This window comes from Notamacropus eugenii, chromosome 4 (genome assembly GCF_028372415.1).
Source record: "Notamacropus eugenii isolate mMacEug1 chromosome 4, mMacEug1.pri_v2, whole genome shotgun sequence".
Lineage (NCBI taxonomy): Eukaryota > Metazoa > Chordata > Mammalia > Diprotodontia > Macropodidae > Notamacropus > Notamacropus eugenii.
The window spans coordinates 343665206-343690089 of record NC_092875.1 but is presented as its reverse complement, the minus strand read 5'-3'; the positions used below and the strand labels follow the sequence as shown (position 1 = coordinate 343690089).

Below are 24884 nucleotides of genomic sequence, written 5' to 3'. Positions count from 1 at the left end.
CCCCTGAATCCATTTGCCTTGAAAACTTTGAATATGAAATTTTGAGGGTTAAGGATTCCCTCAATACAAACTCAGGACAGTTCAGATAATGGCAACAGTAGCTGGTACTCAGTTGAGAGATCATATAAATTGTTTCTCATTCTACAGATGAGTAGGTCCAAAGCTCAAGAAAGAGGTCAGCAGTGGAAATATAAATTTTGTAATCATCTACAAAGAGGTAGTAGTTGACATTTGGGGAATAAATTAGTCTGTAAAGGAAGATGGTATAGAGAGAAAAGAGATGACTAAGGCAGAGCCTTGAGGAGCATCTACCTTTGGGTATATTATTAGCTAGAAAAGGAGACTCAGAAGAAGTAGGGAGGGATATCTAATCTTCTGAAACTAGAAGAAAGGAGGAAAGCTTCAAAAACTGTTCTTGACATCTGTATGGTGACTGAATTGAATATCAGAGGGAATTTAATTCTTTTTTTATCTGAATCCGTATAGGATCTCTTCACGTTGAAATATTTCACTTTGCTTTTGACTTGCTCCCAGCTCCTGAGTGGAAAAGATATAACTTCTTTCATTTGACCTGAATCTGGGTTCAACTGACATAGCTACCCCACAGCATCTCAGACAAGCCTTCATCACCACCATACAACCCAAGTTTGACACTGATGAAATTAAAGTCTTGTTTTTAAGGTGCACTGGTGGTGAATATTAGTGTCATATCTGCTCTGGACCCCCAAATTGGTCCCTTGGGTTTGTCTCCCAAAAAGGTTGGTGATGACAATGGCAAGACAACTGGTGCCTCAGCCTCAGTCATCAAAGCCCTAAAGTAACTTCCTTGGGATAGAAAGAAGCAGAAAGATATTAAACACAATGAAAAGAACAATCTCAATGTGGATCATCAACATTGCTCAACAGATGAGGCACTGATATCTGGCAAGAGACCTCTGGAACCATTAAAGATATACTTGGAACAGCCCAGTCTGTGGGCTGCAACGTTGATGGCATATATCCTCATGATGTCATTGATGACATCAATCGTGGTACTTTGGAATGCCCAGACAATAGAAGATACAGAAGAGACTACTGCAATAAATTTACATTTAACCACAGACAAAAGCTCTTCATTTTGCAGCCTGGAAAATTTTTGTATCAGAAGGCACCATGCATTCTGGGAAGTAACAGTATTAACTTAATTTCTTTAGTCCTCTGCTCTGCAATAACTTTCAGCTACTTTGCAGCTCATTTTTAGAGGGTGGGGGTGGGGAGGAGTTAGAAGATCAGGGAAGTTGTTGAAGCATTTTAACCTTGGGATTGTAAATTGAGAAAAGATTCCTTGGACCAGCCAGCATTGCCTTAGGCATGAGCAGACTTTGTAATCTTTGCAGACTGATGGGAAAGAACCTGTCCAGGGGTGGGGAACCTACAGCGTTGGCCCTCTAGGTCCTCAAGTGCTACCCTCTGACTGAATCCAAATTTCACAGAACAAATCCCATTAATAAAAGGATTTGTTCTATAAAACTTGGACTCAGTGAAAAGGCTGCACCCATGGATCTAGAAGACCATATGTGGCTTCGAGGCCACAGGATCCCCACTCCTAAATCTGTTTGCCTTGAAAACTTTGAATGTGGAATTGTGAGGGGTGAAAATATCCTTAATACAAATTCAGGACCATTCAGATAGTAGCAGTAATAGCTCGGACTCAGGGATCAAGAAATTGAGAAGAAGGGTTCTGAAGAAATAACCCTCGGCTCAAAATTTTTGCACAAATAGTATGAGTTTGTGGTATACTACGTGACTGTACTATGTGATACATGGTCAACATTGCATAAAAATTTTGTTTTCTGTTATCATTGGATAATGAACTTCTACTGTCTTGGGAACCTTTACAACTCCATCCTTCCTTTTCTTTTTCTTTTTTATCTTGTCTTTCCCCATTAGATTATAAGATCCTTGAGAACAGGGGCCATCTTTTCCTTTCTTTTTATCCCCAATGCTTAGTACAGTATCTGGTATAGAGTAGGTACTCAATAAATTTTTATGAACTGACAGACTGATCCTACAATTGTCACTTTTAATAGATTAATTCAGGCCTTTGTTCCTAGGGTTATATCATTATAAGTCTTTAAACATTACTCTTCATCTTCATTCTTGAAACCCATGTCTTTTAGCATGCTAAAAAATCCTCAGTAGTTCCAGATTGCTTCTAGGGTAAAACAGAAAATCCTTAGTCTGTCTTGAAAGGTCTACACTTTTTTTTTGATTTGTACTAAATTATGCCTAAACTTTAAACAAAGAGCTCTTTCTCCCCTCTTACAATATTTCTTAAATTAAAAATCAACATCTGTTCTTTATCTGAATAAACATTGAAGAACTGCCAAAACATCATATTACCATGTAATCTTTCAGAGAAATGGGTGATGAAGAGAAACACATGATCAGGTGCACCTCCCATTTTCTTACAATAATTTTTAATAAGATTTTTTTATTTTCAAAAACCTATTTTCTCTCCCTCCCACATCTCACTGAAAAAGAGAAAACAAAACTCATGGCAAATATGGATAGCCTTACAGTCATTTAAACTTAAGTAGTCTCCTCACCTCCTGAGACCAGCTAGAAATCTCATCTATGATGCTACCTTGGGCAAGTCACGAGATTTCATTGTCTTAGTTTCCTTGTCTGCATAATAAAGATGTACTAGAGGACCTACCTGTAAGGTCCCTTCCAACCTTAAATCTATGATTCTGTGACCTGGGTTCAACTCTCAGCTCTGCTACAACTTGTATGACACTGCGCAAAGTCACATCTCTCTTTACCTCTGTTTCTCCACCTATAAAATAAGAGGGTTGGAGTAAATGATCTCTTAAGTTTCCTTTCAATTTAGTCCCTCAATCTTAAGATCAAATCTTTAAAAGGATTTACCAAACAATAAGAAAGAGCAAATAATATACACATTCTGAATTCACTGAATGTCTCTGCTGTAAGGAACCCTAGATATCAATTCCAAATTCTTCATATTATATGTGAGAAAAGGAGGACTAAGGAGAGTTAAGTGACTTGTCCAAGGTCTCACAAATTTTATCAGCAGAACCAAGACTAGAACCTGGGACTTCTGCCTCTGAGTTTTCTACCATACAATGTTGCATGAACCCTGTGTTAGATAAGAATATAATCTTGAAAATTTATATTAATATTTTGAGGACTTTCATAATGCTGAAGTATATCTGTAATTCAAATAGCTGTCCCCTCAGTTATTCATTTTCTATTTTTATACATAGTAATATATGCAGTATTTCTGTAAGTGAGACAATACCTAAAATCTGCAATCAGAAGAGTTAGAATCATGTGCTTTAGACTTAATGAGGAGCTTCCTATGTACACAACTGGGCATGAAAGGGAGACAAACAGCCCAATGAATCCTTCAATTATTTTCTCCACATCCCACCATGTGATTCCTATTCTTCAAGAGGAAAATATTGCATAAGCTACCTATCTGCCTAGATACAGAGAAAACTATTCTCCTGCCATAGTCATCCCCTAAAATACCAATTTTCTAGGTTGCATCATATCTTTAACACCCAGATAGTCTGTTAAGATCGTGAAAATTCAAAATCTCATTTGTGCTTTGTGCTGTCCAGCCTATATATAGAATATTGTGTTCAGTTCTCAAGAAAACCACATTTTTAAAGGACATTGATTAATTTTATTTGTCCAGAGGGGGACATCAAGGAAGGTAACAGGCCTAGAAACTATATCCTGTGTAGAATGGTTGAAAGACCTAAGGATAGAGGCAGCTAGGTGGCACAGTGAATAGAGCACCAACCCTAGAGTCAAGAGGACCCGAATTAAAATCTGACCTCAGACACTTACTAAGCAAGTCAATTAACCTCAGCTGCCTCTGGAAAAAAATCAGCTATGGATCTTAAGAGAAAAATAATGGAAGGCATGATCCTTGACTTCTAATATTTGAAGAGCTTTCTTGTAGAAGACAGAACAGATACTTTATGTTACTTCAGAAGACAGATTAGAACTAATGAATATAAATTATAAGGGAGCAGGTTTTAGTTTATCATATGGAATACCATTCTAACAATGTGAATAGTTCAACAGTGGAGTAGTATTTAAACCAAGGCTAGAAGACCATTTTACAGGAAGCCAGAAGGGATTATTTATTGGGGGGGAGGGGGAACTGAATCTGATGATCTAACTCTAAATTCAAAATTCAGTAGTTTTATTATTCTAAGGCCAAAATATAATTGTGTGTCTATTTCTGTGTATCCACTGTAGAAGGCAATTTCAGGAAAGGCAAATGATATTCCTTGCTTAGAATAATCTACATTTACAATTGCTTAGTATAATGCTTGTACAAAACTCATACTCTGATGCCTCCTGGTGCAGTGGAGGTGAGCATAGGTGCTTGAAGGCTCTGACAACAAAACATCAACTGTGGAAGGTTATGCTGTACTGGAAAGGCTCCAGTGGCTATTCCAGTGACAGACCAACCTAAGTATGGAGAAGATCGGCACCTGTAGGCTGGCCACTAGGTGATCAATTCTTTGCTCATAAAACCCTATGAACAAGAGAAAAACATAAAATGCTCCTTGGTTTTGTTCCTCCTACTTCTGACCCTACAATGATGGTAACAGAGTGGTGGAAAAAAGGGAAGAAGATGCTGTGAATCATGAAGGTTTTAGACCAAATCTAAGCATTAACTGTTATTCCTCTACATAGAATGTCCTTGTATAAGGAGCCCTTTCCCCCAGGTTGCTCAGTCACCATTCATTTGAGGATGGGCAAATATTCTCTGTTTGCTCTTGGGAGACAACAAGGAAACTTTGGAGGTTGGCCTCTCTTACTGAGACTCTTCTGATTGGCCTGGATTCAGGAAGGCTCATCTTCCTGAGTTCAAATCTGACCTCAGACACTTACCAGCAGTGTGACCCTGGGTAAGTCTTCTCAGTTTCCTCTTCTGTAAAATGAGGAGAAGGAAATGGCAAACTGCTCCAGTATCTTTACCAAGAAAATCCTAAATGGGGTCTTGAAGAGTCAGACAGCACTGAAACAAGTCAACAATAATATGGCTCTCCTGGCAGTAAGATGTGGTGCAGTTGCTGGGTGAGAAAAGGACAAAGCTCTCTCTCTACCCTGGTATTATTCCGGTGATTATACCTTAATGACTCTTAGGGCCTGGGCCTTAATGAGGCTAGCCAAGACCTAAGGACTCTGGATAGATTCCCTCATTGAGTTTTCTTCCTTTGAGCAAGTAGCTAGTTAGCTTGAAAGGTCTGAAGATCTGTGAACAGTTGCATCATTGTCTGAGTAGATGTATTTTTCTTTTTTTCTTTCTTTTTTTTTGAGGCAATTGGGGTTGAGTTGCCCATGGTCACAAAGCTAGTGTATGTCTGAGGCCAGATTCGACTTAGGTCCTCCTGACTCCAGGGTCTGTGCTCTATTTCCTGTGCCACCCAACTGCCCCACATATGTATTCTTAAGTGACCCCAAGCTTCTCTTTGATTTGATTTTTCTTCAAAATCCTCTCTTTCTACTGGAAAGGCCAGTGGTGACTATAAACCATTCATTTCAAGATGTAATAAATGAGGAATTCTGAAGAAGAATAAGAGTAAAGGAAACCATTGACAAAATAATCAGAAAGATATGGTGAGCAAGTCATATAGCAAGAACAAGCCAGGCTATTTTTCTGGTATCTTACTCGTATCAAGAGAAAATGAGGAAGGTCCACAGCATATGTGGGACAGTCCCCCTTCTGGTAAAGGAAGAACACAGAGAAGACCCACAAAATAGGTAGACATGGAGGTATTATGAATGAATGATCATTTATTTAATGCTTACTATGTCCCAAGCACTGTGATAAGTGGTGTGGATCCACACAGAAAAAGAAGACAGTCTGTACTGTCAAAGAATTCATACTCAATTAGCAGTACACATAAAGGGGTTCAGTTTTCAGGATGATGGAGAGGCATGGAGGTGCTAAAGATTCTGCAGCAAGGTGAATGGCAAGGTCCCGAAAGTCCTCCATTTTTCAGAAGGGCCCAGACAAGCCATTCCTTACTCTCCATAGTTAGCTCCCATGTTTCCAATGCCTTCTCCTTTTACCCCTGTGACCTCCTTCTCCTGTTAATGAATTCCTCCTGGAACATCCCTTTTGAGGAAGGATCCCCAACATCCTTCATTCTCTATACTTAACAACCATGCTCTCATGCAGGGAGTGTCCCCCACCCTTTTCAACTCCCTTTCTCATATTTATGCTGTCGTCTTCAATTAGCATGTAAGCTGCTGAAGGGCAGAGGCTGTCTTTTCCTTTGGCTTCTATTTGTATCAGCAGAGCTTAGTACAGAGCTTGGCACATAGTAAATAATAAATGTTTGTTGACTTGACACGACTTAGGTTACACTGGGGTGTCTGCCTTGCAGGATGGGAAGAGACAAGGCCACCGTCACTGGGGAAAGGGACTCAGAGCAGAACAATATTCCATGTTCTTCCCAACAGGAATAGGAATAGAGAAATCAGTGTCCTATCAGGAAGGGAATAGAGGAAAGAGTCATTGGCAAGAGGTCATAGGGTAGGATCTGGGCTACATAGGGTGGAAGACAAGGAAGTTTTCATTAAAGGAAACATCCACATCAATAAGATCACAGCTGCATTTGAGCATCTGAGCGTTGTTTGGTAATGCTATATGCCTGTAAATCATGAAATACTGTAATTTCTGAGGAATCAAAATTGAGAGTCACACAAAAGTTAATGTAGAGACTTGGAAGCATCAGGGGTATGTAGCATATTACAAATTTTAAATTACAGACACAAAGCTGTATAAAAGATACCATCAAAAGTGTGTGTAATCAGAAAAGGAAGTGAATTGCTTCACTTGACATTTCATTTTATCATGTCCCTTATGTCCTCTGGAGCATGTTGCTATAGTGAGGGATAATGGACATATAGTTCTCATGATGCACTGGTATCCATGAAATATCAAGAAATGAAAAGGACGTCCCTTAACACATTGTGTGGACTTCCTAAGGAGAATTCATTGTAGGACATGGAAGTAAGAGTGATACAGGATAAGAAGGCATGAATGGGTTGCACGGTTAAAGAAGGCAACCAAATTGAGAAGATCAGTGATCCATTGAAGTATTAATAATAAAAGCAGCATTTATATAACACTTGAAAGTTTGCAAAGTGCATCACACTCACAACAACCCAGGGAAGTAGGATCCCCATTTTACAGATGATGTATTAGTGTATAGGTGCCATGTTACATTGAGTCCTCATGAAGTAAAAATGTCATTTATGGTAGTAGATATGTATATTGTGAAGAGAAGTAGATAAGTGATATAGTGGAGGAAGAAACGATAAGATTTTGAAGCTGACTGGATATATGAAGTGAGTAATGACACTAAGGTTGCGAACCTAAGTGACCAATGGTTACCTTGTAATAGGCAAGTTAGGCAAAAGAATGGATTATAAATGGAACAAGAATAATGTCTGATTTGAATTTGAAAAACATGATAAGTTTGAAATGGCTACAAAACTACTAGTTCAAAATGTCTAAGAGGGAGTGTTTGATATAGGACTGGAGATCAGGAGAGAGACTAAGATTGGCTATGCAGACCTGAGTATCATCTGCATAAAGATGATAATTGAAACAACAGAAGCTGATGAGTTCACCAAGTGAGGGTGTGTAGAGAGAAAAAAGATGAGGGCTTGGGACAGCATTGAGTTATACCCACAGTTAGTGGGAATGAAGTACATGATTAATATTCAAAGGATATTTAAAAGGAACAATTAGACAGCTAAGAAGAGAACCTAAGAGAGAAAGCAAAGCTATGAAAACCAAGAAAGAAAAGAATAACCAAGAAAAGAGATAGATCAACAATGCCAGTGTACAGAGAGGTTAAAATGGATGATGCTTGACAAAAGTCTAGTAAGTTTTACAATTAAGAGATCATTGTGTTATTAAATTATCCTTAAGAGGACAATGCCTCATAGAAAATATTATGTAGGTCTTATGTGTTATGTAATATTTCAGGTGTTCTCGTGTTTTCTAATAACCATTTTCAGAAGTAACTATTATAAAGTAAATCCCATAAGAATTTGTCCTCCCTCTAAAAACCTACTTTTTCGATATCATATCAAAAGGCAGGAAACAGCATGCTCTTGAAAAACCAATTAGCCATACATTTATACTTGTCTAAAAATAGTTTTACTTTATGTCAAATTTATTTTTTAGATAGGTGGAACAATAAGACTGACTCATTTATTTGCAATTCTGTGAGCTTTTTCTCCTTACGTAACCTTTGAGGTCCATGTGACAGCATTTAAAGCTGCCTTAGTGCTGTATCCTTGGTCACACTTGTGTATATAATGAATTAATTCCTCATCAGCATCACAGGATCATGGAATTCTCAGATCTTGCTGGGTCACTCTTCAGAACTGCTAATGTCTTTAAGAGGACCTTGTGATTTTCTCCTAGACCTCTTCTAATCTCTCAGTATCCATCAATTTACCTTCACTAAAGCTTGTTACTTTCTACATTACATATATTTCTTTGTTGAACTCATTACAACCCCTGATGAATTTCATAGCTAAGTATATAGCTTTCCTTTTCCATTTGGGAGGAAGACACTGATAGAAGATAGATTATGGATGTTCTCTATATTTACAATTGACATAACAGATTGGCTACCTGCTATTCACCAGAAATCAGGGAGTTCTGAGATAAGATGTACACATGTTGTATCATCATGTGCCCATGATGTTACTACTTCTTGATGCTAAGTTGCCAAGGAAGTAGACTTCTTGACTCTTATTTTCATTCACTTATTTTCCCTAAGTACAACCCTCCATATTACATTAATTTTCCAATGAGTCTTCATGTCCAAATCATTTAACCTTTTGGTACACTGACCAACTAGTGAATTCACTGCAAAGAAGAAATTGACATATCTGACTGAACTGACTAGTATTTGCATTTTACTACGGGGACTCCAGAATAGTAGTAGCTTACTTACATATAACACTTTCTGGGTTTATATGTTCATATATATGTATATGTATGTAATCCAATTCATTCCTTACAACAACCCTGTGAATTAGATTATTCAAGTATTATCTTCATTTTACAAATGAAAAAAATGAGGTTCAGAAGAGTCTGTCGTTGGAAGAGGGTTTACATTTCACCTGTTTAACACAGAGGAAGAGAGGGAGGAAACTGGCATTTATTAAGCACCTATAGCATGTGACTGGCACTGTGCTAAGGGCTTTACATATTTTATCTTGCTTGATCCTTATATGCAACCCTGGGAAGTAGATGCCATTATTGTCCCAATAATAATATGAGGAAACTAAGGCAGATAGAGGTAAAGTGACTTGCCCAGGGTCACAGTTAAGTGTTCGAGGCACTCTAAGTTATCAGGGAGAATGAAGTGTTACTAAAAAAAAATTAAATGAATTCAAGTCACCAAGACCAGATGAACTATATTCAAGGGTACTGAAAGAATTAGTAGTTGTGATTGATTGCTGAACCACTGTCCTATAGACATTAGAAAATGTTTTGGACATGGAGTCAGGGGACATTTGATTCTTTTCTCTGATGTGACCTTGGGCAAGTCCTTTTCTGAACCCCAATTTCTTCGTTTTTAAAATGACACTGTTGGTCATGTCTTCTCTGGTCCCTTCCAGCTCTAAATTTGTGATCCTGCAGTCTACTGAAAGACTGAGAATACTAGAGGATTCTAGGGGAACTACAGAATTGGAGAAAGGGAAACACTCCAGTTACAAAAGAAGAGAAGAGAATAGAGCCTGTAAACTATGTACCAAAGACTTCTATTCTTTGCTAAATTCTAGATCACATTAAATTAAATTCTAGATCTAGGTTAAAGGGATAGTTTTTGAAAAAGAAGAAAAAGAAGTGATGTTCATAAAATGAACGTAACTTCATGAAAGACAGGACATATCACATTTACTTTCTTTCTCTCTTTTTTTAAACAGTTGCTAGACTACTATAGGAAATAACTTGCAACTAACATGGGAGTTATTCCCAAATTAGTTGTCTGTGTATAGCCGTACTACCAACTTGTTAGAGCAAAGATCAAAATTAATATAAAACTAGAATGATAAAAATTAGAAAAATATATGTCAGGAAGTTGAAATAACTCCAGTGTAATCTATTTTTAAAAGGTGCTGATACCAAAAACTGAAAAGTGGATGGAGGAACAATCATTGACTGTGATTAAAATTATTTTCTGGAGAAACGTAATACACACACATACAAATACAAGCATGTATGTGTATATATACATATATATGTATACATACACACTCACACATACATTACCATAATAAAGAGAAGAAGATAGCCTGGAAAGGTCACTTTGTCAAGAGCAATACCATTTTAAAATATGAACACATTTTAAAAACTTTCAAAGAAGGGGAGTAAAATATTACGAGCAATATAATTGCATAAAGCAATGGGAAGCAGTAGGAGGAAATCAAATTTAAAATTTATTGAAAGATCCTAATTGTCATCCCAAGAGATTTCTTAAAATGTAATTGAAATGCAAAGACAAAGATTGGAAAATTTTTATAAAAACTCAATACCATTAAAGACAGTGGAGCCACTGCATTTGGTCTTTAACTCCATAATCCTGGAAGGTGAGATGGCAGAATACAGGAAAAAAAGTCAAAAAATTGCTGGAATAGACCAAATATGCAAAGAAGAGTCCCATGCTAAAAGCAACATAATTTTGAAATTATGAGTGATCATTTCTCAAGATATATGAAAGAAGAGAGGACATGAAAAGCTTATGGGAAAAAGAACTCAGTCATTACTACATTCAATAAAAAGGTAACCAAGAATATAGATCAGTAAAATTTTATAAGTTTACTCTCCATTCCTACAAAGATTTTATGAGAATAATCTATGCATGCATAGAGGGTATCCTTGATAAAAGGATGAGAATGGAACAAGTAACCTTTCTGAAGTGATTTTTCAATAGCAGATCACATCTTTTTAGTAATATAATTGACTGAAAGCTGTAGAATATACAAATTTCCATTGTGTTTATCGTTTAACAATAAAAAAATTTCATTAAGTAGAGCAGAATGTCTCCTTAAAGACACTACTGCAAAAAGATACATTCAATTCATACAGCATAATCATGTAAGAATTCCATAAAGGATGTAAAAATAGAAATCACTAGTGTTTCTTTTTCAACAGCTCTCTGATCAGTAATATAAAGCAAGGCATAAAACAATGAGCCAAAGATATGTAACATCCTCATGGAGGCTTGTCCATTGCACAGTCTGAATGCAATAGAGACTCTCCTCCTACCTGTCTGACTGCTCCTTCTCAGTCTCCTTTCTTGAATCTTTGTCCAGATCACACCCTCCAAAGGTGATTCCCTTAGGGCTCTATCTTGTTTTCCTTCCTTTGTGTTCCCTGTCTTCTATTTCACTTGGTGACCTCATCAGCTCCCATGGTTTCAATTATTATCTCTATTCTGATGATTCTCAGACCTATCTATCTAGCCCTTACCTCTCATAGAACCACCAGTCTTCCACATACAACTATTTATTTGGCATCTCAAACTGAATGTCCCATAGACACATTGAAGTCAACAGGTTCAAAACTGAACTCATTATTTTTTCCCTCAAACACTCGCCACTTCAACACTATCATCCTCTCAGTCACTTAAGCTTGCTACCTAGGTAACATCCTTAACTCTCCACCCTCTCTTTCATCTTTATCACCTCAAGATTATACTATTGACATAGCCTGCTGGTTGGTCTCTCTGTCTCAGGTTTCTTCCCACTCAACTATTAAATTAATTTTTTTGGAAGTGCAAATCTTTCTGTGTCACTCCCACTCCCCTATTTAATAAACTCCAATGATTCCCTATCATCTTTAAGATAAAATGTTAAATCCTATATTTGGCATTCAAAGTCCTTCATAATATGGCCCCTTCCTACTTTTCCAGTCTTACACCCAACCCCGCCTCCCCACACCACTTTCACATACTCTGTAATACAGTATCAGTGACCTTGCTGTTTCTCCCATAAAAACACTCCATCTCCCTTCTCCAAGTATGTTCACTGGATATTCCTCATGCCTGGAATATACTCCTTCCTTATCTCCACCATCTGACTTCCTTGACTTCTTCAAGTACTAGTTAAAATTCCACATTCTATGAAAAATCTTTGCTGATCCCCTTTGATGCTAGTGCCTTCTTTCTATTGACTGTATCTTATCTATTCCATATATATCCTGTTTTTACATAGTTGTTTTCATGTTTTATCCCCCATTAAACTATGAGCTCCTCAAGAATAGAGACTATCTAATGGTAGCCATCTCTGAGGTGACAATGGAGAGGGAAGGAAAAAAAGGGGGGGAAAGTAAGTTACATGATAAAAGGAATAGCAAGTTATACATAATGGATTTGTGGTTTCATGTGCAATCATCTTATTTTTACTATACTCTTTTATGGAAATATTTATTTATTCCATAAACTAAAAATAAAATAGATAATTAAAAATAAGTGCGAACAGAATTGTTGAACAGTAAAAATATTTTATCTTAAAGATAATAAAGAGACTTGAACCTTTTCAAGCAAAAAAAAAAATTAAGGGAGATTATCTTGTCTTTCTTTGTATCCCCAGTTCTTAGCACTGTGCCTGGCTATGCTAAGCGCATAATAGGCATTCAATAAATGCTTATTGATTGATTATAGATAAAGAACTCTTCCAGATGTTCCTCTCTCAGAATGACATTATGCTAACTAACCACAAAAGGGTAAAAAACCCAAATGAACAAAACATTCCTATTCTCCTCAAAATCACAAGCAATTGAATAGTCAACCCATAAAGCTTATCAATTTGCGTCTAGATCTTGAAAATTGTGCCTAGATAATTGAAAATGAACAACAAAATGGGCCCAGGATTGAATAGGAGGAGAAGATTGTGAAAGAGCATAGTTTATTAGTGATCCCAACCTTCATCCTGAAACAAAAGACCAATCTTTTGAATACCAACTTTCTTCCAATATTTTTTTTTAAGACATCAGGTCATGACAATCTCCCAAGGATTAAAGCTGAATATCACACAAAAGCAATGGAGAGGCATGTGGTGAGCATGAGTAAGCTGCAATATGTTATAACCAAAGAATTGTGCAGAAGTAGCATTATAAATTGGTTCAATGTCCAGACCCCAGCAATAGTTATTAATGATTCATCTTAGAAGGAGGTCTTGGGTGGACTGCCCCAGGTATCTGTGCTTGACCCTGTGCTGTTGAACATTTTTACTAGTGACCTGAGTTAGGCAGAATTGGCATACTTACCAAATTTGCAAATGTCACAAAACTGAGAGGAAAAACTAACATAGTAGGCACAGGGTTTATAGTCAAAAAGATTTCTGTGGTCTAGACCAGGTGTTGGCAAACTATAGACTGCAAATCAAATCCACCACCACCTGTTTTGTATGGCCTACAAGATAAGAATTGTTTCTTTGAACATTGAGCCAAATCTAATAAGGTGAAATATATTTCAGTATTTCAAAAGATCCTTTGATGAATTTGTAGGCACAACTGACCTTAGTGTGGGCAAACTTTCAAAGACATGGACCACAACCCATCAATACCAACTTGTGGGCAACTCTTATTTAAATGATCCTATAAATCCTCTAAGAAGAGCGTTAGGGAGTTCACCCAATGTGCTAAAAGATATTTCTTCTAGATCTCTAGAGATTGCATGCATATTGGTTGTACCTAACCTTGATTATATTATTGTCCCCTCTTTTCAGTCTTTGATGATATCCTTTATTCTATTTCTATTGTGTAATTAATTCTTCATTAGTACAGTAATATGCCATAACCTCCTTATGGCAACATACACCTCTCTATTGCCCTCTGGGCGATCCCCAACTTAATACTCCATAACTAATACTCCGTAACAAAGCTATATGGCATCTTCTGAGGAATATTGGTATTAGAAAGAAGGATCTTTGTTTCAGAGAGAAGTTGGGGTTGTTATAAACATTTTGAAATCTCATGGAGGTAATCCAGCTCACTCTCTACCCAGTCTTCTATTCTGGGTGTACTCTCTGTTTAAGATACGTGGACTAATAGATGATCTCTATGAACCATCTACATCACATGGCATGTCATTGTCCTGACAATAAGCATTCTTTATCCACTAGGTTTTTCTGTGTAGATAGTTAGGCTTAATTCTTTATGGATTGCATTTAAAATGCTTTAATGCCTGACTTGTTGCCTATTTCCCAATCTCTATCTCCTTTCAGTTGGCTTCTATTTTTCCTTGCACTAATCTTTGTCCAAATGCTCTCCATTTCTCTTCACTGCATTTAGCTTCTTGGGAGATTTTAAAAACTGCATTCAAATTACTTTACCCCACTCCCAAACCTGTGATTTTTTGCACTTAACTTAAATTTTTCTTTAATTCTTGAAGTGGCTCCTTCATTCTACTGAACTTATCTCCTCGTTGTGTTGGTCTTAGAGCTACTTTTGTTCTCATTTCTCCTACACTTTTTTTCTCTTAGTCCTCCTTAACTAATTTTTTTAATTACAAAAAACAGTTTTCTTGATGCTGTTTATTTTCCACACTATTGTCATTTCCTGATATACCCTTTCCCCATTGAACCCTCCCTTCTGAAAAAGATGAATAGTTAAGCAAAACCAAGTAACAAAACAATTATGTCTGCTAATGTATGCAGTATTCTGAATGTCTACCTCCTCTTTTTGTTCCTGGTAAATAATTTTTTTCTACCATTCATTTTTAAATTTTGAATTCCAAATTCTCCCCCTCTCTCCATTCCGTCCCCCACCCATTGAGAAGGCAAAGAAATGATACTATTATATATGTGAAGTCATGCAAAACATTTCCATATTATCCATGTTGTAAAAAAAAGTAAAAAAAAAGCTCCAATGTGCATTCAAAGTTCATCAGTTCTCTGTTTCTGGAGGTGAATAGCTTTTTTCATCATGAGTCCTTTGAAATTGTCATGGATCATTCTTTTGATCAGAGTAGTTAAGTCTTTCACAGTTGACCATCACTACATTATTGCTATTACTATTTATAATGTTCTCCTGGTTCTGCTTTCTTCTTTTTGCATCAGTTCATCATCTACTCCCCTACTAAGATGGAGAGAAGGATGTTCCATCATCTGTTTTCCTTGACTAAGATTGGATTTTAAAGAAGTTTAGCTGACTTCTAGTTTTCTAAAATAGTTTTCTTTCTATCCTGAGTACTTAGCATAGTATTTCTGGCTTATTGATGAATTAATAGTTGAAAACACCTTTCAGTTTTTATTTGTTTTTGCTTTGTTCTTTGGTGTGTACATACTCTTTAGAATGATTTGAGGGGCTTTGAGAAAGCCCTTCTGCCTGAAAATTTTCTCCTATTAATTATCATGCCTGATATTATACCATTAGAGATTTGTTCCTTTGTATTTGAAATCTTTTTATTCCTCAAAAGTCCCCTTAAATGCTAAAAAAAAATTTACGATATATACTACTTAGCCCTTCTCAGTTAACAGCTCAAAGAAAATTAGAGAAGGCTATCTAAAGGTGACATTTAGTTGATCCAAAAACCTGCAAAGAGGATATAGAAGATAGTTAGGGGTGAGGTTTGATGCCTGTGGAGGGAATGATGAGTATGTTAAGAAAATGTTTACTTAACAGCTTGGCTTTGGGCCAGGTCAGTGGGACACTTATGAATATTCAGTGACGTATCTGCTGAAGATAGCTAGGTAGCCCAGTAAATAGAATGTTAGACTTAAGATCAGGAAAAGCTTATTTCAGATCCTGCGTCAGACACTTTCTAGCAGTGCAATTCTAGACAAATCCCTTAATCTCTCCTAGCCTTGGTTTCCTCCTCTGTAAGACGGGGATGGCAATAATGGTATCTACTTCATAAAGTTGTTTTGAGGATCAAATGAGATAACAAGAGTAAAGTGCTTTGCAAACCTTAAAGCAATACAGAAATACTAGTTGTTATTATTGAATGGAAAAATGAATGAATTAGTATATTTTGGAAAAAACATTAGATTTGGAGTTAGAAGCTCTAGGTTTAAACCCAAGCTCAGTCATATATGACCTTGGACATGTCACATCCATTTAGGGATTAAACTAGATGATTTCTAAGAGGCTTTCCAGTTCTAAATCTGCAAATGAATAAATGAATGAATAAGATAATGCCCTAAATGAACCTGCTGAATATGATCATTTGGGCACATTATTTCATTCATTCATACATATGTTTTAGGACTGGGAGAGACCCTAACAGTCATGGCCCTGCCAGAGGAGGAAACTAGCACCCAAATTCATTAAATGACTTGCCCAATATCACATAAATAGTAAATAGAAGACTTGGCTGAAAGATTCTTAGGTACAATAAGATATTAATAAAGCTTTCCTTTTAAGTAGGTGCCCAGGGAAGCCATCTCTTCATTTCCCACCCAAGTGTACTCCTCTGGACTTCATCATGCCCCATACCAGAATACTTTCCCCTTACCCCAACACATACTATCATTTTTCAGTTTCATTTTATTTGTTATCTTTCCCACATTAGACCATTTGCTTCTTGAGGGCAGGAATTGTCTTTTGCTTTTTAAAATTATTTTTATTTTTCATTTTTAACACAGTTCATATCACATAAAACAATTCCAACCTTTGGTCAGGTAATATTTCTTTTAAAGCATTTACAATATGGACCACAAATGAATTTTTAAAAATTTTTTTTAACACTATCCAACTGAGACACAAATAATAACTATGTATGCTAACTTTATAAACCCTTGACCTAATCGTCTCCACACTATTACTAAGAATTAGAGGACCCTAACTTATTGTTGTTGGTCTAAACAATGCCTAATAGCTTAATGCCTAATAGCTTAATTTTAGACTTGACCTCGAATGTTCCCCTACCAACAATCTATAATTTAATTCATCTGGTATTAAGCTTGCAAACCTTTTGACTATAGGGAATTGCCACTAAGAATAGGAACATTGCAGGGAAAAAAATATCTCCCCAACTTCATGTCAGTTCCAGGCAGGAGCAGATTATCAACTTGCATTCAGTGAGGCTTAGAGTCTGCCAGGTGTCAGTGGGGAAATTGAGTCAGGAGAATCCTATCTCAGCCCAGGCTGAACAGCCACTCTCCCACCCTTCCCATGAGATCACCTTTTTCAGTTCATACCAGCATCTCACAGGCTTACTGGCATCATGGATTGGAGGCTCAGACAGCCTTTCTTGCTATCCATACCTGGAGTTAGACTCAGAAGAACAGTCACTTAATAGTCCCATAGCATCTTAAAATAGCAAGTTCCAATGACCAGGTTTCAGATATGACTATAATTTCACATTGGCTAAGGAACATCTTTTGAGGCAAGTCTTAAGTGGCTCACATGCCTTTCTATACCTGTTCTAGTTCCTGCTTAAATAACAATCATAAAATCAAATTTACCATTAAAATCTTAACTTTTCCATCAATGACAAATTTTACCCAAAGTTACCTGCCTCTAGGAGATTTAGATTAAAATTCATTTCCCCGATCTAAAGATGTCTCTGATTTAGTTTCAGTAATTAATTCAATCAATTGTTTTAATACCAATTGCTTTTACATCACTTTGTAACATGTCCAATTTTTCTCCCCATCTCTCCCCTCTCCCCACCCCCTAATTCCTTGCATTCTTATTACCCCTTCCTTCAATGGGCCCTCCCTTCTATCACACCCCACCCTTCCCTTATGCCTGTCTTCTCTCTTTTCTTGTAGGGCAAGATAAATTTCTATACCCCATTATCTGTGTTTCTTATTTCCCAGTTATATGCAAAAATAATTCTCAACATTCATTTCTAATACTTTGAATTCCACTTTCTTTCCCTCCCTCCCTCCCCACCCATCCCCACTGAGAAGGCAAGCAATTCAATACAGACTAAATATATGTTGTTGTGCAGAAGACTTCCATAATAATCATGTTGTGTAATACTAACTATATTTCCCTCTATCCTACTCTATCCTCCCCTTATTTTTTTATTCCCTCATTTGATCTTGTCCCTTCCCCAAAGTGTTTATTTCTAGTTACTCCCTTCTCCCATTTGCCCTCCCTTCTATCTTTCCCCTCACCCCCCTTGTCACCTCTTCCCCTACTTTCCTATAGTATAAGATAGATTTTCATACCAAATTTAGTGAGCATGTTATTCCCTCCTTAAGCCATATGTGGAGAGAATAGCTTCACTTTTCCCCTCTCCTCTTCTCCCTTTTCTCCTCCATTGAAGAAGATTTTTCTTATCTCTTTTATGAGTTATAGCCTGCCCCATTCCATTTCTTCCTTTCTTCTCCCAGTATTTTCCTCCCTCACCCTTTAATTTTTATTTTATATATATATTTTTTGTGGATATCATCTCTTTTGATTCAACATAGCTTATACTCTCTGTCTATGTGTGTGTATGTGTGTGTGTGTGTGTGTGTGTGTGTGTGTGTGTGTGTACAATCCTTCCACCTACCCAAATACTGAGAAAAGTCTCAAAAGTAATAAATATTCTCTTTCCATGTAGGAATGTAAACAGTTCAGCTTTAGAAAGTCTTTTGTGATTTCTCTTTCCTGTTTACTTTTTCAAGCTTCTCTTGATTCTTGTGTGAAAGTCAAATTTTCTATACAGTTCTGGTCTTTTCAACATGAATGCTTGAAAGTCCTCTATGTCATTGAATGACCATTTGTTCCCTTGAAGTATTATGCTCAGTTTTTCTGGGTAGGTGATTCTTGGTTTTAATCCCAGTTCCTTTGACTTCTAGAATATCCTATTCCAAGCCCTTTGATCCCTTAATGTTGAAGCTGCCAGATCCTGTGTTATCCTGATTGTATTTCCACAATACTTAAATTGTTTCTTTCTAGCTGCTTGCAGTATTTTCTCCTTGACCTTGGAACTCTGAAATTTGGCCACAATATTCCTAGGGGTTTCTCTTTTCAGGTCTCTTTCAGGAGGTGATCAGTGGATTCCTTCAATATTTATTTTGCCCTCTGGTTCTAGAATATCAGGACAGTTTTCCTCGATAATTTCATGGAAGATAATGTCTAGGCTCTTTTTTTGATCATGGCTTTCAGGTAGTCCCAAAATTTTTATATTGTCTCTCCTGGATCTATTTTCCAGGTCAGTTGTCTTTCCAGTTCTAAAGCTGAACTGTTTACATTCCTACATGGAAAGAAAATATTTATTACTCTTGAGATGTTTCACATTATCTTCTATTTTTTCAAACTCTTTGTTTTGTTTTCTAACTGCTCGGTTTATCTCATACTCATTCATTTCCCTGAACTCAATTCTCTCTTTCAGAGAACTGTTTTGTTCAAGGAACTTTTGAACCTTCTCCTCCATTTGGCTAATTCTGCTTTTTAATGCCTCTTTCTCCTCATTCGATTTTTGGACCTCTTTTTCCAATTAAGTTAGCCTCTTTTTAATCGTGTTATTTTCTTCAGCATTTTTTTGGTTCTCCTTTAGCAAGCTGCTAACTTGCTTTTTGAGCTCTTCCTTTGCCTGAGTCCAATTTAAGTTCACTTTGGAGGCTCTGGAGGCAGAGGTCTTAACTTCCTGTGACAATAAGGCTTGTTCTTCCTCATTTGAAAGGATGAGAGGAGACACCTGTTCACCAAGAAAGTAACCTTCTATGGTCTTATTTTTTTCCCTTTTTTGGGCATTGTCCCAGCCAGTTACTTGATTTCTGAATCCTTTGTCAAGAGATTAGACTCAGCTGTTCAGTTCCCCTGGGCTTTGGGTAGGAGCGGGGCCATCACTCAGGGCTGAGGTTTAGATCAGCTGCTCCTTACCACCAGAGGCTTTAAGCTGATCTGCCTGAACAATGGACTCAGGTTGCTTCCCAGCCTCCTGTAGCTGCCTGCAATCTGCTGCCATGGCCTTGGCCATTGCCTGGGGCTATTGCTGAAGAAACCCTGGTCCCTCTTGCCCATCTGGGAAAGACCTCCCCCACTGACCTTTGGAGCTTTCTTTGTTGCTTGTGGGTTGAGGTATCTGGGACCCTCCCTGCTAGGAGCTCTTCCCGAAGGTCTGTTCAGGTCTTGTTCCTCCCAGTGCCGCATGGCCAGGGCTGTGCTCCACTCTGCTCAGCATCTTGTGAGATAGACCTTTCCTGTCAGCCTTCCAGGTTGCCTTTGGCTGGAAACCTCTTTTGCTCTGTTGTTCTGTGGCTTTTGCTGCTCTACACTTTGCTGCGAATCATTTTTACAGGTATTTTGTGGGCTGTGGGGGAAGCACTAGAGTATATGCATCTTTCTACTCTGCCATCTTGGCTCTGCCCCTCCATCTTTTGCTTTTTTAAAATATCTCCAATGCTTGGCACATAGTGTATATTTAATAAATGTTTATTGACTATCAACTGACTAACTGTGTGATAAATAGGTTTTACACACTATTTACCCTTTACAGTGGTCTTTTGTATAACTAGTTTTGAAGGGGAAGGGCTCAAGCCTTCAAATATAAACTTGAGTCACTCTTGCCTCTTTAAGGGATAACAATCAGGAAAGCATCTTGAGCATCAACAAAAAAAAAAAAACCCCATTTTCCTAAATTAGCAGTATTTAGGAGGACAGATAGAAATCATTCTAATCTGGGACAACCTCTTTGAAGAGAGCAGAGTGGCCAGTCTAGTTGTCCCATCTCCTGCTTTCCTCCAGGAAAGAATGGAAGTCTTCCTCAGAGAGGGGTGGGTGAGATTCCAGAGATGTTTATTCATGTCTCTCCATGAGGTGCATTTAGACAACACATATGGACATACATAGAACTTCCAAGGGCAATACATACCCCTATGTTAAGTTGATAGTAGAGAAGAAAATAAACTTTAACAAAAATCTATGTCTCCATCACTCACACCAGTTTACTCCTAGTTATGCACACACAAATATCCCTATGATAAAAGGTTTATTGTGTGTGTGTCTATTGCTAGCCACCCAGAAGGCCAGCTAGTTTGGGATTAGTAGGAAAAGTTGACAATGAGAGTGTCAGTATGTTTCTAATCCATTTACACAAAGGCAAAATGCTTTCTTTTTTTAAAAAAGATTATTTATTTCTTTTTAGTTTTCAACATTCACTTTCACAAGATTTTGAGTTCCAAATTTTCTCCCCATCTCTCCTCTCCACCCACCCCAAGACAGTGTGCATTCTGATTACCCTTCCCCCCAGTCTGTCCTTCCTTCTATCACACCCTCCCTTCCCTTATCCCCATCCCCTCTATTTTCTTATAGGGCAAGATAGATTTCTTTACCCCATTGCCTGTTTATCTTATTTCCCAGTTGCATGTAAAAACAACTTTTAAGATTTGTTTTTAAAACTTTGAGTTCCAACTTCTCTCCCTTCTTCCCTCCCCACCAAGAAGGCAAGCAATTCAATATATGTTATACATATGTAGTTATACAAAACACTTCCATAAAATCATGTTGTGAAAGGCTAACTATATTTCCCTCCATCCTATCCTACCCCACATTTATTCTGTTCTCTCTTTTGGCCCTATCCCTCCTCAAAAGTGTTTACTTCTTATTACCACCTTCTCACATTTGCCCTGCCTCCCTCATGCCCCACTTATACCCTTACCTACTTTCCTGTAGTGTAAGATAGATTTTCATAGCAAATTGAGTGGGCATGTTATTCCCTCCCTGAGCTAAATGTGATGAGAGTAAGATTCACTGTTTCCCTCTCACATCCTACCTCTTCCCTCCCATTGAAAAAGCTTTTTCTTGCCTCTTTTATGTGAGAGATAATTCTTTATGTGAGAGATAATTTGCCCCATTCCATTTCTCCCTTTCTCCTCCCAATATATTCCTCTTCTCCCCTTAATTTTTTTAGATATAATCTCTTCCTATTCAACTCACCCTGTGCCTTTTTGTCTATATGTATATAATTCCTCCAGTCACCCTAATACTGAGAAAAGTCTCTAGAGTTACAAATATTATCTTTCCTTGTAGGAATGTAAACAGTTCAACTTTAGTAAGTCCCTTATGATTTTTCTTTCCTGTTTACCTTTTCCTGCTTCTCTTAATTCTTGTATTTGAAACTCAAATATTCTATTCAGCTCTGGTTTTTTCATCAAGAATGCTGGAAAGCCCTCTACTTCATTCTATGACCATTTTTTTCCCTGAAGTACTATACTCAGTTTTGCTGGGTTGGTGATTCTTGGTTTTAATCCTAGTTCCTTTGATGTCTGGAATATCATATTCCAAGCCCAGCAATCCCTTAATGTAGAAGCTGCTAGATCTTGTGTTATCCTGATTGTAGTTCCACAGTACTCAAATTGTTCCTTTCTGATTGTTTGCAGTATTTTCTCCTTGACCTGGGAGCTCTGAAATTTGGCTTCAATATTCCTAGGGGTTTTCCTTTTGAGATCTCTTTCAGGAGGTGATTGATGGATTCTTTCAATATTTATTTTACCCTCTGGTTCTAGAATATCAGGGCAGTTTTCCTTGATAATTTCTTTAAAGATGATATCTAGACTTTTTTTTTTTCTAATCATGGCTTTCAGGTAGTTCAATAATTTTTCAATTGTCTCTCCTGAATCTATTTTCCAGGTCAGTTGCCTTTTCAATGAGATATTTCACATCCTCTGCTATTTTTTCATTCCTTTAGTTTTGTTTTATAATTTCTTGATTTCTCATCTAGTCATTAGCTTCCATCTGCTCCATTCTAATCTTTAAGGAATGATTTTCTTCAGTGAGCTTTTAGACCTCCTTTTCTATCTGGCCAATTCTGCTTTTTAGGACATTCTTCTCCTCATTGGTTTTTTAGATCTCTTTTGTCATTTGAGCTAGTCTATTTTTTAAAGTGTTATTTTTTTCAGCATTTTTTAAGTCTCTTTTAGCAAACAGTTGACTCATTTTTCATGATTTTCTTGCATCACTCTCATTTCTCTTCCTGATTTTTGTTCTACTTCTCTCACTTGATTTTCAAAATCCTTTTTGAGCTCTTCCATGCCCTGAGACCAATTCATATTTTTCTTGGAGGCTTTGAATATAGGAGCTTTGACTTTGCTGTCTTCTGTTTGCATATTTTGGTCTTCCTTGTCACTAAAGTAGGATTCTATAGTCTGATACTTTTCTGGTTTTTGATCATTTCCCCAGCCATTTACTTGACTTTTGAGCTCTTTCTTGAGGTAGCTCTCTACTTCCAGTGATGGTGGGAGGGTGTACTGTCATCCACTCAATCCACCCACAATCTATGGGTCTAGAACTCCAGAAACAGTGACTGCAGCTGCCTCTGCTGCTGCTGTGGCTGTGGTGGGTTCCTCTGCCCCATTCCCCCTCTGCCACCCTGGTGCTGAGGCTAGACCACTCTACTCTCTCACACAGGGTCCTACAGATTTTTTCCACTGACCTTCCAATTTATCCTCAGCATTTTGGGGTCATGAAGTCTGAAAACCACCACAGGTACAAGAGATTCAGTTCCCATAGGCTTGCTCAGGTCCCATCTGTGTTGGCGTGGCCCACACTGGACTGTGCTCTGCTCCTAGCACGGTGCAATAGATGCTTCCCATGGACTTTCTAGGCTGTGTTGGGCTGCAGATTTGCTTTACTCGATCATTCTGTGGGCTCTGTAGTTCCAGAATTTGTTTGGAGTCATTTTTTACACATATTTGCCTGGGTTGTTGGGGAGGAGAGTTATAGAAAGTCTCATACTGTTACTCCATCATCTTCCTGCAAAATGCTTTCTAAACTTAAAAGTGCTATATAATTTAAGTTAAACTATTATTATTTTTATCCCTAAGTTAGGGAAATAAATAATAAAGTGAAGAACAGTGACTTGGGTAGATCAGCTAGATTTACCCTTGCTTATATTCATTCATTCAGAAGACAGTTATTAAAAACCCACTACATACAGAGTACTGTCCTTGGTCCTGAAGAAGATACAGAGAAAAAACAAGATATAGACTGCTTTCACAAAGCCTAAAGAATTGAGAGTTGAAGCATATGGTCATTTTGACCAAGTCATACACTTTCATTAGTACTACAGTCAACCTACTACAAATGTAATGGCCACTCCTCAAAAATGTGATAAACTAGACATTCTACTTTTCAAGCAGAGTCAAAAATAGACATTTTTGCACATGGAGCAAGTGACATGAAATGTGCCACTGAACCAACTTCTCTAGATTACCATGAATAGAAATAGGGATGGAGAATGATTAAAAATCAGTTCAAGGAAATAAAAGAAATAATATGGATTATCATATGAGCATTATGAATGTCAGTTACTAGTTAATTTAAAAATTGTGAGACAACTTTATTTGGCCTCCTCCTTTGCTTTTATCATTTGCTTTGGATGAACCCTTAACAAAAGTTTGACTTGGAAGTTATGCATAACAATTAAAAACTAATCTTCATGCTCTGCTTGTCAGGAGATAGACACTTTTTCCTTCTCTAGCCCACATTCTCTTAATCTTTAGGAGAATAATCTAGTAAATGTGACCTGGACAGATGATGTTGTACCTGCAGAGGCTATTTCAAGGTTATTGGAAGGTTCTGAATTGCCTATTATATAGCCCTTACCCCTGGTCTGGATTTCTTATATCCACCTAAAGTAGAAACCTTCCTCCCATACAACAGTCATAATATGGATGAGGTGGGGAAAAGCAGATGGAGGTCAAGATATTTCTGTTACTACAATCCCAGGCCCACCTCTGACCCAAAGTTTACTAGCTGTCTGTAGCATCCACCACTTTGCTTCATTCCTAGAATTAGAGCAAATGCATTCTGAAATAAATGAGAACTGTATTTACCTTTAGCAAGAGGACATTGATTGCCTCAGAGTACCAGGGAATATTATATCAGGACTTAGTCAGTGATGCCAAAAGTAAGGAAATGAGAAATTCTATCT

General features: G+C 37.4%; 1 pseudogene; it reads left to right on the top strand.

The window, feature by feature from the left end:
* Positions 1-556: 556 nt before the first annotated feature.
* On the top strand, positions 557-2039 carry LOC140502562 (large ribosomal subunit protein uL11 pseudogene; annotated as a pseudogene).
* The last annotated feature ends 22845 nt before the right edge of the window (positions 2040-24884 follow it).